The 16,379-nt window shown below is 40.8% G+C and overlaps 1 protein-coding gene across 1 annotated transcript in view; it reads left to right on the plus strand.

Annotated features, from left to right (window-relative positions):
* Window positions 1-13,248: 13,248 nt before the first annotated feature.
* Window positions 13,249-16,379, plus strand: part of LOC136863066 (uncharacterized) — a 2,241,269-nt gene continuing 2,238,138 nt past the window's right edge. Inside the window, exon 1 of the mRNA XM_067139397.2 lies at window positions 13,249-13,308. The gene's annotated coding sequence lies outside the window, so the exon portion shown is untranslated. The remainder of the gene's footprint in view (window positions 13,309-16,379) is intronic.

Genomic DNA, 16,379 nt, shown 5'->3' on the forward strand with positions numbered 1-16,379 from the left:
TCCCTTCCCTTCTTTTCAGTACGGCAGTGGAAGAGTGTTGATTGTTTATGTCGGGACACAATTTCTAAGCACACGTGTACAACTTTACCTGATTTCACCTACGAGACAATCACCTTGGTAAAACACATATCGTAAGTGTTTGAAATGATCCTTCTGTTTTAGCTTTGTACTTCCTACTTGACATTCTTTCCGCAAATGTTTCATCTCACCTGACATCACTGTAGTTTTGGAATTACTTATCTTTATATCATACTTACTGAATCACATTCCAAGCTCTAAACTTGCAGGCTTTGCCCGTTAAGACGAAACTAGTCACTCAATTCCAACCCGGCTTAATCCTTCGCTGCTATTTTATTCGTTTAACAGATGATGAATCATGTAACCCCTGTTACTACATTGAATCATAAATTCCGCTTTTGCGCGATAGTCAACAAAAGTGTCTTTGACTGCCTGAAGTAACCTACTCCTGATCCAGAATCCCTATAACACCTAAATTATTTTCTCTTGGTACCCTGTCATATGACTTCTCTTGATCTACAAAACATAAACGTAACTGTCTATTCTTCTCGCAATATTTTCAACTAAAATAATTACAGTAATGTGACGGTGTCCACCATTTTACTTTAAGATCGTGGGAGGAGCACTATTTCCTGGCCACAGTCGAATGAAGTCAGAGAGCTAGTGGCCCCGCCCACTCAACGCGCAGTCAACCAATCAGGACGAAGCGAGGAGTGCAAGGCCAGGGTCTCTGACATCTCTTGGTCATCTTCCTGGACGCTTCAATTCAATGATAGAAACGTGAAGACTATTTTTGTGCCCGCTAGTGATCTGGGCGTACCAAGCTTTCGGACTGTTCTGGAACCACTGGTCTTCCTATTTAAGGCGGTCCAGACGAGTCTGGAGTTGTTTTCAGTCAGAGAGTTAGTGCTCTTGAGGGAGTGCTGTGTACGAGCACTGGAAGGAATACTCACTTGGAGTTCACAGTCAGTCAGTCAAATGGTTCAGTAGTTCAAGTGGAGTTCAGGAGTGCTGCTGTGGAGCGCTGGTTCAGTTCAGTTCGATCTGGGGTTCAATCTGAGTTGAGAAGCTAATGCAACGAAACCAGTTCTGTCCGTGAAATGAGGGCTCGTTCTGTTCTGTCTGTCACTGAGGAACTGAATCTCTCACGTCCAGCTGCTGTGAATGAACGTGTGTGTCTCTGGTGTAGCGTGAAAGAAGTTGGCAAGGGACAGTGAACGAAGTCTGCTGTGAATGTATGGACAGTGGATGAAATACAGGATTTTGAGGTTGTGTTGTGTGCGGGCTGTGAACTAAGTGGCTGTGATAGCGTACAGCGAGAATATCTGTGGAAGTGACTTACACTGCAAGTGACAATTGTGGAAAAGTGTGTGACGTGATTGCTTTAATTTGTAAACGGAAGAGTGAGCAGCTAGCGTGACAACAGAGAGAGCGAGGGTGAACTGCTGTAACTGCGTACTTTGTAGTGTAAGTTGAGGTCCTGGTGTGACTGTGCAATGTGTAAGCAACTCAAGACGTAAAATTCTGAAGGAGCTAAGCGCCAAAATCTACTTTAAGTGTTAGTGTTGAAAAACACTACCAAATGCTTCAGTCAAATATTTTTTCTATTTTGTGGCAAACCCACCACTAAATCACGCAAACAACCCACAAACAAAATATGATTTTATAATAGTGATATGTATTAGAAATTACGATCATCAAGTGAAAATTGCAGAAGGGGTTATGACTAATACAAATAAATTATTCATTGCATATGGGCTCCAACTTTTATATACCTATAGCTTTGGCGTCTAACAAAATGAATGCAGATAATATTAACATTAGCTCGATCTTTCTAAATCAAGAAAACTTCAGTCAAATGCCTTACTTCACTATAGGAACACATCTTCAATTTCTTTCACTACTGCACAAATCAACAAAAAACTGGCGACGTTCATTTCTTCCACATCACTTATTTCCACATGGGATATCTTTTGATCACCTTCACATGCTATTAAATGTAAGCTCAGTATTTAACTAATGGTTTTGTCCATTTTAATAATATATTTACTCATTTCGAACCTTCTATGTCCGACTGAAATCTTTTAACATACACTGTACCGGGGCGAAGAACTCGAATAGGGGCCTAATGTAGTACTTCCTAATATTTAACACAATGTAAAAAGACGTTCGGAAGTTAATGATGTCATCCTCTGTACTTTAAATTGGTGTGGTGTCTGGGATGATGTTATCACTTCTCATATACAGTATCATCAGATACATATGACCTCGGTGTCTTGTTGCGCTTTTCACTTAAAACGGAATGGTGACCACAGGTCAGGAAACTATGGCCTGGTACCAGATATTGATGTTCAATGGTTCAATGGCACTGCCGGCCGCACGGTGTAATGGTAACGTACCTGTCTCTCACCCGGAAGTTCCGCATTCGATTCCCTGCCATCTCAGGAATTTTAACCTGGATCTGAGGGCTGGTTCGAGGTCCACTCAGCATACATGATTACAATTGAAGAGCTATCTCACGGTGTGACAGCGGTTCCGGTTTGAAAGCCAAGAATAACGTCCGAGAGGATTCGTCGTGCTGACCACACGACACCTCGTAATCTAGTGTGGTCTTCGGGCTGAGAAGCGTTCGCTTGGTAGGCGATGGCCCTTCGGAACTGTTGCGCCGTGGGTTTGGTTTGGGGTGGGTCCAGTGCATTCAGTGCAGTGCAATCAATACAGCTATGTGCCGCTAAAACAGATACAATTTAGCTGGAATTTCTTGGCCGTGCTGCGAGACTCAAACGGTTGAGGTGCTGGTCTTCTGACCCCAGCTTGGCAGGTTCTATCTTGGCTCAGTCCGGTGGTACTTGAAGGTGCTAAAATACATCAGCATCGCGTCGGTACATTTACTGGCACGTAAAAGAACTCCTGCGGGACTAAAATCCGGCACCTCGACGTTTCTGAAAACCGTAAAAATAGTTAGAGGGACGTAAAGAGAATAACATTATCATCGTTATTATTATTGTTAAACGTTGTACTTTGTTATCATGATATTTTCTTTTGCTAGTGGCTTTACGTCGCTCCGACAAAGACAGGTCTTATGGCGACGATGGGATATGAAAGGGCTAGGAGTGGGAAGGAAGCGGCCGTGGATTTAATTAAGGTACCGACACACCATTTGCCAGTTGAGAAAATGGGAAACCACGGAAAACCATCTTCGGGGCTGCCGAGAGTGTGATTCGAACCTACTATCTCCCGGATTCAAGCTCACAGGTGCGCACCCTAACCGCACGGCCAACTCACTCGGTATCGTGATTTTGATCTTCTTAGATGAATGTTCACCCACAGCTTTCATTCAATATATTCCTGCGTTATATCTAATGCATTATTATACACTCTCCTGAGGAACAGAAAACGTGTCTAAACCTCACATGGCCCCAATAGAACGAGGGTACGCGTGGAGTTACCTCGAAAATCATCATCAGTCGCCAAATAAATGAGTCACAGTTGATCTACGACAAAGCCATTTTAGTATGATATACACGTAAAGTGTAACGGTTCAAATCCCGTTACAAGGTAATATCCGTATTTTATTATTATTATTATTATTATTATTATTATTATTATTATTATTATTATTATTATTATTATTATGTCCGTATTATTATTATTTTATCTGTGAGATTACTATTATTTTGTTATAATTCTTATTCAATTCATTTTTTTTGCTTGGGGCTTTACGTCGCACCGACACAGATAGGTCTTATGGCGGCGATGGGATAGGAAAAGCCTAGGAGTTGGAAGAAAGCGGCCGTGGCCTTAATTAAGGTACAGCCCCAGCATTTGCCTGGTGTGAAAATGGGAAACCACTGAAAACCACCTTCAGGGCTGCCGATAGTGGGATTCGAACCTACTATCTCCCGGATGCAAGATCAAAACCGCGCGCCTCTACGCGCACGGCCAACTCGCCAGGTGAATTCAATTTTACAATGCTTGTCGCTTGCAGGATTGTACTTAGATGTATGTATATATACGTGTGTGTAAAGTAACACTCAATGCATGTACAGTGAGAATTGTTATATATATGATGTTGGATATGACGTTGTTGCTACGTCATGGCTACGTCATCGTGAGCTTTTAGCATTTCGCTCCGAGACTCAGCCGCCCCAGGGGATTTCACCATTACATGCAACAGTTTGAGGCGTTGTGGGAGTATGTCATTGTTATTTCTGGAGATTGCGTAGCTGTATCAACCAACGTCTATAAAAGGTCGATGCATATTGTAGCGTCAGTCATTATTTAAACGGAAGCAGTACAGTGAAGAAGCCAAAATGTATAAGTGAACAGTCATTAGTTAAACGGAAGCTGAACAGTGAAGAAGTCTACGAGATGAAGGGGCCTCAGTCGGTCAGTCAACGAGTGTGAACGAGAGATGGAGAAGACTCAGTGAGCCATTAATTATTGGTCATTGAGAGAGTGAGGACAAAGTTGGTCGCTCACTTAGTTGAAGACACGGAAGCAAGGGCTTACCATGGAGTCAGAGAGGGCAACCCTGGACCTGCCATGACGTAATACCATATTGACTTACAAAGAAGTCAGATGATATGGAGAAGAAGCAGTCACAAGGATGTATCACCAAGTTAGGCGTGACACATCTACAGTAAACACCAGATCAAAGGAATACGTCGTAATTACACTCAAAGTGTTGAAGGTACAGTCAAGTGAATCAGTCGTATTAATTGTTAAATGTCCGGTCAAGAAGAATTCAAATTCATGCCTAGTTTCTTTCAGTTGCAATGTCATCATTTCATATTCTCATCTGTTTTATCGCAACAAGACTCACTATTTTTATATATTATTTAAAGAATATATTTTGTTCTATCAAATGAATTCATAGTTTTATTTCAATGACAGTAAAATATCTTAACCTCAAAATTAATGGGGAAACCGCACACCAATCTCCTTTTCCCAGAACTTATATGGTATTTTGTCAAAAGTAAGCTTATTACCCCACACCCTAGAGATAGTCAAGAGTCTCATTCTATTATTGCCGCACTGAGTGGTAGGTGGCGCCCTTCAAATAACGTATGTGTAAGTAAGCAGGTAACAAGTAAGTGTGAGTACAAGGTCCGACGAGTGTGTGTTTTATTTAATGAATATTAATTTTCATAATTTTCATGTTAAATGCTGATATTCAGGTTTTTCAATATAAAAGCAGTTATATATGTTTCAAAAGTTAGTCAGACAGTTAGGAACGATCTCATTTTGGCCCCGCAACGTGGTGCACGAAGAAATTCAGAATTTGTTCTGAATGACAGCATATCATAAGTTCATTTTGGGAAGAGTATGCGCGTTTAAGCGAACGGAAATTATTACCGGTAAATGTCAGGAGTGTAATTTTGTGATATATATTTGTATTTTGGGGATATGTCAAGGGATTGAAGAGGGAAATTAATTTGAGATCGCGTACTATCACTAGTGAACCAAAGATGGACAAGGAAGACAATAACAAGTCATGTGACGACGAGGTCATTGCTTATGCGGACATCCAAGGTGAAGTTCAGAATAGGGAGCAGGTGAAGACGATGGAAGCTTCTGAGGTAATTCAGGAAAGTGCAGAAATTGAGAAGCACACTGAAACCCAAAAGGAAATCGCCGGGGGAATGAACAAAGATTTTATAAATTTGATGATGGCCAAATTTACCGAGATCATTAATGAAAACTCTAAAAAACTGAGTGAAAATAGGAAGGTAGAGATGAAAGAAATGAAAGAATTAATTAGTAGTAGCGGCGAAAAAATAAGTAAACAAATAAGTAGTCGAATTGAGGAAAAGATTGATACTAATAATTAAAATAGAAATGAACGGATGAAAAAAAATACCGAGCAGAGTGAAATAGTAAGAAAGAGTTAACTAATAAAATGGAAGTTAAATGAAGAGTGTGTTGAAATTGAAGACGAAATGAAGTCGAGTTGGAGCGATTTTCATACTCAAATTAAGCATGGTAAAGGAAGTGGTACAGAGAATATCGTAGAATTAAGTGATAAAAGTTCTAGTAATCGGGAAGAAATTCATGACGTAGTCGAGAAAAGATTGGACAACAGTTACAATGTAGTTGGGGAAGAGATGGGGGAACAGATTAGTAGAAATGAGCAAATTGAAAGAAAACTTGTGGAGGTCACTGAACTACGGAACGAACAGGAAATGCTATCACAGCAGGTGAGATAGAGAGAGAGAGAGAGGAATAATTGCAGGAAGACCTGAGAATAGTGGAAGACAATTCTGAGAGAGCAGCTGAAGAAGAAGAAGAAGAAGAAGTTTTGAACTGCCAGGGAGTGATACGGCAGGAATTTGAATTTGCAAGTGATTCGGCGGGTGAGGTGATAGTAGCGAGTGGTTTGTTCAGTAGGGATCGTGATTTAACTGGGTTTTCTGGAGAACAGTTCAGTTCTATAGAATTTGTAAAAGTAGTTGAGAAAAGATTTGCTAGTAAGTTGAGGAATAATAATACTGAATGGGAATACGTACTGGAAATCTTGTCGAATGTTTTTGTCGGTGAATGTAAGATATGGTTTCGAGATTACTGGGATAATATGTCTAGTTTAGGAGAATTTAAAGACAATTTCATTGACAGGCTTTGGGAGGAATGTGTGGAAGGGTGCGTGCGCGAGAGAGAGCGCATGATATCTGGGGAAAGTAGTTTAGTAGAGAGAGGGGGTAAAATGTTAGCCGTATATTAGAGGAGAGGTGGTAATCCAGATGAGCAGAGGATTAACAGTTATGTCGATGGTGATAGGGGTCAGAAGAGTAACCAGAGAGAATCGGAAGATGGGAGGCGTATGGATTTGAGTTATGAGAGAGAAGGTCAGAAGAGTAATCAGAGAGAATCGGAAGATAGGAGGCGTATGGATTTGAGTTATCAGAGAGACTATGATAGTCTGAATATGAACGTTATCCAAGTGTCGTTATCGAGCCAGAGTATTTCAGATTCGCAGGGAATCAGGTAAGTTCAGGGGACAGGCCGAAGGTATTAGTTGAAGAGATGTGTAGTATAAGTAGTTATGTAGTGAAAGTAGATTTAAGAGTATAGTGTGATTGTGACCTAAGTAATGTTAAGTGAGATATTTAAGTAATGACGCAGTCATAAATAATGAAGTAATTAATGGTAGCAGTAAGTTAGACGTAAGAAGTGTTCTGGTAAGGGATGTAAGTACTTGTAATGCTGAAAATATACTGTAAGTAGTGAGGCAGTCGATGATGGAAATTGTGATATGAAGAAGGTAAATGAAGGTTCTATTATATATTATAACAGCCGTTGGGTAAGTCAAAGCGAGTAAATAAAATGACAGTGGTACCAATCACGATTTAAATAATTGTAAGTTTCAGCCACGCCTTGTTGTACCAGATCTTGTGTATTCGGTTATTTTAGGAGCTGACTTGGTTGCAAATTAAGGAAGTAGAGTAGACTTTATTTTAGGTAGTTTGTGTTTGTTCTGGGAGTAAAACTAGCAAAGAAGTACGTGTTAATTGTGATGGTCTGAGGTAAGTGTTTGGTAACGTGTGTTCTTTGAAATATATGAGAGGTAAGTGATGTTGTTCCTAGTGAGAAGAAATGTTTTGTTGGGTGTGTTACGTGCCTGTACGACCAGTATCCGAGGGATAGTCGGTATGAGGCAGTGACGTGAGGTAATTTGAGTGAATTACAGGAGGGGTAATTGTGTTCGATGTTAAATAAGCATCGAGATGTATTTAGTGGTAAGTGAGGAAGAACACGTATATGAACATAAATTTGTAGTTCATGACCATTCATAATTTGTGGAGGTAAGTACCCCATTCAAGTTAAATGTGCTAGTGAAGTCTAAGAACAGATAGACATTATGCTGGATTACGGAATAATTGAACCATCTTGTAGCCATGGTATTGATCCTTTAATTATTGTTGCCAAGGAGGATGTGATGTATTGAGAGATGTAAGTTAATGAGGGCAAAATTGATTCAGTTTGAGTGACAGAGTGCTACTCAGAGTTCCATTTCATCATCTGCAGAGGCCCGGAAAATATGTCTAAATTCTTTCTTTTGTATCAGGAGTATTTCACTATTGTGAACCGTATGGGGAAGTGTGCATATTCTTTAAAAGATCAGGAAGGGAAGATTGTCGGTACTTATAACATTAGGAATTTGAAGAAGTACTTCACGTGAGATTTGTTGAGATAATAATAAGATGGTTAATTTTGTGAGAAACTGGCAAAACAAAATTAACATATATGAATTTGCGTGTGAACCAAGTGTCGTATTGGTGTATTGGAAGAATAAGTGCTACATTGTCATGTGTTGTGTGGCAAAACGGAGAACAGGACATTGGACAGTTATCTGTGATGACAAAATGCAAGAAAAGTTCTCATATACGTGATATTCCACAAAAAGTTTTGATATGTTAAAAAAAGAAGAATGTAGTGTATTCATTTAAAAATATTTGTATGTGTTTGATCAAGTGCTATACTCTTGTGATTTGTATGAGAGAAAAAGAGAATGGGACACTGGACAGTCATCTACGATGGCAATGTGCGAGAAAAAATCTCATATTTGTGATATTTTATAAAATGTATGGATGTAAACAAATTATTGTTGTATACTCATTTAAAGTGTTTATCTGTGTCAGTGTTATATATAATTTTGTTCATAAATCAATCGATTCTTTGTTCTTCGATTTATTTATGAGGGAGGCGAATTGTAACAGTTCAAATCCCGTTACAAGGTAATATCTGTATTTTTTGAATATTATTATTATTGCACCTCTGATATTATTATTATTATTATTATTATTATTAATATTATTACGTCCGTATTTTTATTATTTTATCTGTGAGATTACTATTATTTTGTTATAATTCTTATTCAATTCAATTTTACAATGCTTGTCGCTTGCAGGATTGTACTTAGATGTATGCATATATACGTGTGTGTAAAATAACACTCAATACATGTACAGTGAGAATTGTTATATATATGATGTTGGATATGACGTTGTTATATTTTGCACTACAGGCGATTCTGCCAAGTTATTGCTACGTCATGGCTACGTCATCGTGAGCTTTTAGCATTTCGCTCCGAGACTCAGCCGCCCCAGGGGATTTCACCATTACATGCAACAGTTTGAGGCGTTGTGGGAATATGTCATTGTTATTTCTGGAGATTGCGTAGCTGTGTCAACCAACGTCTATAAAAGGTGGATGCATATTGTAGCGTCAGTCATTATTTAAACGGAAGCAGTACAGTGAAGAAGCCAAAATGTATAAGTGAACAGTCATTAGTTAAACGGAAGCTGAACAGTGAAGAAGTCTACGAGATGAAGAGGCCTCAGTCGGTCAGTCAACGAGTGTGAACGAGAGATGGAGAAGACTCAGTGAGCCATTAATTATTGGTCATTGAGAGAGTGAGGACAAAGTTGGTCGCTCACTTAGTTGAAGACACGGACGCAAGGGCTTACCATGGAGTCAGAGAGGGCAACCCTGGACCTGCCATGACGTAATACCATATTGACTTACAAAGAAGTCAGATGATATTGAGAAGAAGCCGTCACAAGGATGTATCACCAAGTTAGGCGTGACACATCTACAGTAAACACCAGATCAAAGGAATACGTCGTAATTACACTCAAAGTGTTGAAGGTACAGTCAAGTGAATCAGTCGTATAAATTGTTAAATGTCCGGTCAAGAAGAATTTAAATTCATGCCTAGTTTCTTTCAGTTGCAATGTCATCATTTCATATTCTCATCTGTTTTATCGCAACAAGACTCACTATTTTTATATATTATTTAAAGAATATATTTTGTTCTATCAAATGAATTCATAGTTTTATTTCAATGACAGTAAAATATCTTAACCTCAAAATTAATGGGAAAACCGAACACCAATCTCCTTTTCCCAGAACTTATATGGTATGTTGTCAAACGTAAGCTTATTACCCCACACCCTAGAGATAGTCAAGAGTCTCATTCTATTATTGCCGCACTGAGTGGCAGCTGGCGCCCTTCAAATAACGTATGTGTAAGTAAGCAGGTAACAAGTGAGTGTGAGTACAAGGTCCGACGAGTGTGTGTTTTATTTAATGAATATTAATTTTCATAATTTTCATGTTTAAATGCTGATATTCAGATATTTCAATATAAAAGCAGTTATATATGTTTCAAAAGTTAGTCAGACAGTTAGGAAATAGAACCAATAAAATTCAATCTGAAAATATGGTGCCCTTTAGAATGTTAGGCTTACAATTAATAGTGATGAATAAAACTTAGTCCTTTTTTGCTAGGGGCTTTACGTCGCACCGACACAGATAGGTCTTATGGCGACGATGGGAGAGGAAAGGCCTAGGAGTTGGAAGGAAGCGGCCGTGGCCTTAATTAAAGTTCAGCGCCAGCATTTGCCTGGTGTGAAAATGAAAACCACGGAAAACCATCTTCAGGACTGCCGATTGTGGGATTCGAACCTACTATCTCCCGGATGCATGCTCACAGCCTCGCGCCTCTACGCGCACGGCCAACTCGCCCGGTGAAATTTAGTCTTAATATTTAACGCTACAGGTTGCGTATTTATTTCCTAGCCACCACCATGCTACAGTATAGTTACTCGTTTCGTCTATTTGGAAGGTACCTTACTCACATTCTCTGGATGTTCTGATAGACTATAAAGCCATTTTCATCCCTGCCTTCCCTGTGTGTCACCATCCTACGTCTAATTTCGTCTGTTACTTTTGCTTCGTAACACTGTAGTTCGCTCACCATCCTCTCCATATCCACAAGTGTAATTGAATATTTAATACTAATACTAATACTAACGCTAAAGCAAATAATAATAATAATAATAATAATAATAATAATAATAATAATAATAATAATAATAATAATAATAATAATAATAATAATAATAATAATAATAATAATAATGATGCCTTTTCGTCTCTCGGAAATGTGCGCGCGCTAAGTTAGAGCGAAAATCGAGAAAGATTATCCATAAATTACTTGGCCCAAGCTATCAAAACGGGATCTACAAGAGAAACTCCAGACAAGAAATCTACTATAAGATGGAGAAAATCACGGATACAATGCGCAAACTCAGAGCTCACTTCTAGGATCATCTACGACGGATGGACGACTCTTGACGGACAGAACGCGTTTTCAGTTTACGTTCAGAACCAATAAACCAGCAATTCCTAAGTACGTTGACGTCAGGGTAGATTTCAAGGAAATGGGCCTACGGCCAGAAGACGCGCACAAGCATCATAACTTCGGGGACTCTTCGAATTGAGAAATGGACAACTGATGTAAAATGTTCGGATGAAGGCCGTGCTCGATATATTTTGCTAGTGGCTTTACGTCACACTGACACAGATAGGACTATGGCGACGATGGGTGAGGAAAGGCCTAGGAGTTGGAAGGAAGTGGCCGTGGCCTTATTTAAGGTACAGCCCCAGCATTTGCCTGGTGTGAAAATGGGAAACCACTGAAAACCATCTTCAGGGCTGCCGACAGTGGGATTCGAACCCACTATCGCTCGGATGCAAGTTCACAGCCGCGCGCTCCTAACCGCGCGGCCAAGTCGTCCGGTCTGTGCTCGATACAGCGAGCTGATGTAAACCAGATGGACCAAACGAAAAGTGAATAACGAAACGTACACAAAAAAAAGTTACCATGGTCCTAGTTGGCCGATTAGCGTATTAGCGTATAATAATAATCTTCATCATCAACATAACGTAGTCCGGTTCAGACGTCCCCGGGTTGGATTCTTGATACGGATGGTGATTTTATCTGCATCTGGTTAATTCTTCTGGCTCAAAAACTGTCTATTTATGGTAATCGTAATACACTATAATCCCTTCACATAGGGTTGCCATTCGAAAAAGAAAACAGAAGTAATTCTGGGCTTAATGTACATGTGATGAACACCCCAAGGAATTGGAAAAAAGCCGGATAATAATAATAATAATAATAATAATAATAATAATAATAATAATAATAATAATAATAATAATAATAATAATAATAATAATAATAATGTCCGCCTCTGTGGTGTAGTGGTTAGCGTGATTAGGTGCCACCCCCGGAGGTCCGGGTTCGATTCCCGGCTCTGTCAAGAAATTTGAAAAGCGGTACGAGGGCTGGAACGTGGTCCACTCAGCCTCCGGATGTCAAATGAGTAGAGGTGGGTTCGATTCCCACCTCAGCCATCCTGGAAGTGTTTTTCCGTGGTTTCCCACTTCTCCTCCAGGCAAATGCCGGGATTGTACCTAACTTAAGGCCACGGATGCTTCCTTCCCACTTCCTTATCTATCCCTTTCAATCATCCCATCCTCCACCAAGGCCCCTGTTCAGCATAGAGGCCACCTGGGCGAGATACTGGTCATTCTCCCTAGTTGAACCCCCGACCCAAAGTCGGAAGCTCCAGGACACTGCCCTTGAGGCGGTAGAGTTGGGATCCCTCGCTGAGTCGGAGGAAAAACCGACCCTGTAGGGTAAACAGATTAATAATAATAATAATAATAATAATAATAATAATAATAATAATAATAATAATAATAATAGCTCTTTATCTGCCTAAGTTCTTCAGAGAAACGTAAGTTGAGGGAATTTCGACCTGGGAGCGCGGGGGGGTGTCTTTCTCCCCTTTATCCTGATTTCAACCCTTTCAACTCTTAGGGATTTTATGTGAACTCAGTGCTCAGTGTTCATAATACATACATGGTACAGTATATCTTCTTTGTCTACATTTTCTCTTGGCTGTTTCATTGCAGTTATCTGCAAAGCTAATCATTTGAGCCTCGTCGGCCGGCAAGCTTTCCTTATGCTCATATATGGTGCCACTACTTCATTCGGTGAAATTTAAACCCGATTCCCTGCCGAGCTAAAAGAAACTCTCTTTTACTTTTCTGTAGAATGACCACATTTGAGCCTGCACGGAGAGTAGCCTCGTATGATTTTCTTCTCTTATTTTTTTTCTTCTTCTCTTTCATGTGGTCTTCTCTGCGGATTTTAGGACTTGGCACAGCGTTGCATCCATTCGGTGGTTTTCTGTTAAGTGATGATTATGCCCTGCTGGTTCTGCCGCATGCGCGGGAGACAAGAATGGTCGTGTCATGCATAACACGGACTAAGATAGCAGTGTTGGACTCACGTGCAGTGAGTCAACGTGACCTAATTTCCCACCGTAGTTAAGTACGGATATAATGCTCTGCATTCTTTGTGCAAACGCTATGTATACGCCAACCGCGAAACATATTTAGAGGTGTCCTGAGGCTTGCAGTTGCCATCGCTATGTAAGTGATATTTTACTCTAAAGTCGGAATTAATAGCACTCAATACACGGTGAACTGATAAAATGGATACATTTTTGTAAGATTAGAATTTCATGTAAATCCATTTAAGCTCCACTGAATATTTGAAGTGCTTTGCTCTATCTTGAGTGTGTCATGTGATGTGTCATATGATATTCCTGCCGGTCTGAGTGGCTCAGGAGGCCTTCTGATCGTACCTTGGCAGGTTTGATCTTGGCACAGCCCGGTGTTATTTGAAGGTGCACAAACATGCCAGCCTCGCTTCGGTAGATTTACTGGCACTTAAAAGAAATCCTGCGGGACAAAATTCCGGCACCTCCTGGTCTCCGAAAACCGTAAAAGTAATTAGTGTGACGTAATCAAGAAGAATGTTATTGTTTGTGATATTCCTAATTCAGTTCTTTCTTCTCAATATTTTTATTTCCTTCTGTATTAACTGTGGTCCGCCTCTGTGGTGTAGTGGTTAGCGTGATTAGCTGCCACCCCGGAGGTCCGGGTTCGATTCCCGGCTCTGCCACGAAATTTTGAAAAGTGGTACGAGGGCTGGAACGGGGTCCATTCAGCCTCGGAAGGTCAACTGAGTAGAGGTGGGTTCGATTCCCACCTCAGCCATCCTGGAAGTGGTTTTCCGTGGTTTTCCACTTCTCCTCCAGGCGAATGCCGGGATGGTACCTAACATAAGGCCACGGTCGCTTCCTTCCCTTTTCCTTGCCTATCCCTTCCAATCTTCCCATCCCTCAACAAGGCCCCTGTTCAGCATAGCAGGTGAGGCCGCCTGGGCGAGGTACTGGTCATTCTCCCCAGTTGTATCCATGACCAAGAGTCTGAAGCTCCAGGGCACTGCCCTTGAGGCGGTAGACGTGGGATCCCTCGCTGTGTCCGAGAGAAAAGCCGACCCTGGAGGGTAAACAGAAGATGATGATGATGATTAACTGTGACTGGGAAAGCAGCGACTATTTTCTGAATTAGCCTCGCCATTTTCCTGATAGGAAAGTGAGAAACAAAGCAAAACCATTGTGGAATCGACCCCGCGTACTGCTTCATCATCTGTGTGAAAAAGCTGACTCACTCGTTTTACAAGTAAACCAGATGTTATTGCGATATCAGAAGCTAAAGTCCATTGTACCTATTTCTCATTTAAACTCTAACCATGGGGCACTTGACTAGCCCTAGGTGTAAGAGTACAGTGCCTTCTCCTTACCCGGAGGTCCCGGGTACGGATCCCGGCCATTTCAGGGATTTCATTTTCGGACGGAGTCTCATGTGACCAAATGAGCTCTGCGATATGAGAGCCAGCGGACCCCATCATAAAACCAAGGAATACTAATAAATATGTCGTCACGCTCATCATGTGCTCCTCCAAAATCTGCAGGCAATCTGGCTGGACAGCAATCATCTTTGCAATCCAAGGCGCCAAATGTATATTCCACGATTTCCTAGAAACACTATAATATTACTGTCATGCAATAATTATTGCAATATTAGTGAAATGCGTAACGCCTTCGACTTTCTAAAAAGTAAAGGAATGACCTTCTACTTGGCCTTTAACGTCTGAGCTCTTGGCATTACACAACCTTATAGGCCCTACCTACAAGGCTATACCGCGACAATACAGATAAAATGTTGTAACGCTAACTTTAACCTGATTTTAGTCAAGTACCAGAACAGGTGATGAAGCTAAACTGGCGTCAAAGTAGGCCTACAAGAATGAGCAGGCAAACGAATTTCGTCGCACTCATTCAAAGGCATGACAAATGAAATAATTAGGAATTAAAACTGGAATTAAAGAACGAATGGATAATGGTAATATTGTACAGTTTGTATCCCGCATTTACTTTTCCAGCATCGATTCCATACGTGGCGATCTCTCTCGCCTAGTGGTTAGTGCTGAAAGCTGCTCTCCAGGATGTCCCGAATTCGACTCCAGAAAATAGCACGAAGTTTAGACTAGTCTGAGGGATTTAAACGTGGTTCGCACCTCCTCATGACGACAGCTGAGTAACTACCACAACCGAGAATTAGCATCACCCGTCAAAAAAGTAAAAAAAAAAACATGACGCAACAACCTCGAAGGGTCATGGCCCACAAAGCAACCAATGTTCTTCCCGAAGGCTTGCAGCTCTCGTGTGGTTGAAACGACGAATCCTCTCGGCCGTTATTCTTGTAATTCCAGACTGGGGCCGCTATCTCACCGTCAGATAGATTTGTAATCACATTGGCTGAGTAGACCTCGGGCCAGTCCTCGAATCCAGTTGAAAATTCCTGTCCTGGCCGGTAACTGAACCTGGGGTATCCAGGTAAGAGAGCACTACGTCAACCCTGCACAACTGGGCCTTGCTATCAGTTTGACTCAATTTTGGAGTTAGTGTTCTGTGATTTACAATTGCAAAGCTCGGTGAATGTAGTACGAGTAGTTCCTGTCTTAAAATGTTTTCCAAGAACGGAAATATGAAGACGAGAACAGAGAACAGATAATTCAAGAAAGAATGAGAGGAGAAGTTAGTTTAAAAAGTTGTGATGATACACCCTATTTCCACTGAAACCTAAATTTTCAAACATTTGTTAGTTCGCTTTTGCTAAGGGCTTTACGTCGCACCGACACAGATAGGTCTTATGGCGACGATGGGATGGGAAAGGCCTAGGAGTTGGAAGGAAACGGCCGTGGCCTTAATTAAGGTACAGCCCCAGCATTTGCCTGGTGTGAAAATGGGAAACCACGGAAAACCATCTTCAGGGCTGCCGATAGTCGGATTCGAACCTACTATCTCCCGGGTGCAAGCTCACAGCCGCGCGCCTCTACGCATTTGTGAGTTCCAGCCTTATTCCGGGGAGATGTTCAATTTCGTCTGTACATCTGAAATGTTTGCCTTTTAATTCTTCTTTATCTCGGATTAGGTGTACAAAAGTCAAAGGTGGATACTTTTCAATTTCTGTACATTTATTTTGTATGTCTGTATGTTTGTTTGTTTGTTTGTTTGTATGGAAATTAGCAGAAAAGGACTAAATCGATTTTCTTGAAGCTCGTTTCTTTTAATTTCAGGGATAGCTGGGGA

Source organism: Anabrus simplex, chromosome 2 (assembly GCF_040414725.1).
Source record: "Anabrus simplex isolate iqAnaSimp1 chromosome 2, ASM4041472v1, whole genome shotgun sequence".
NCBI lineage: Eukaryota > Metazoa > Arthropoda > Insecta > Orthoptera > Tettigoniidae > Anabrus > Anabrus simplex.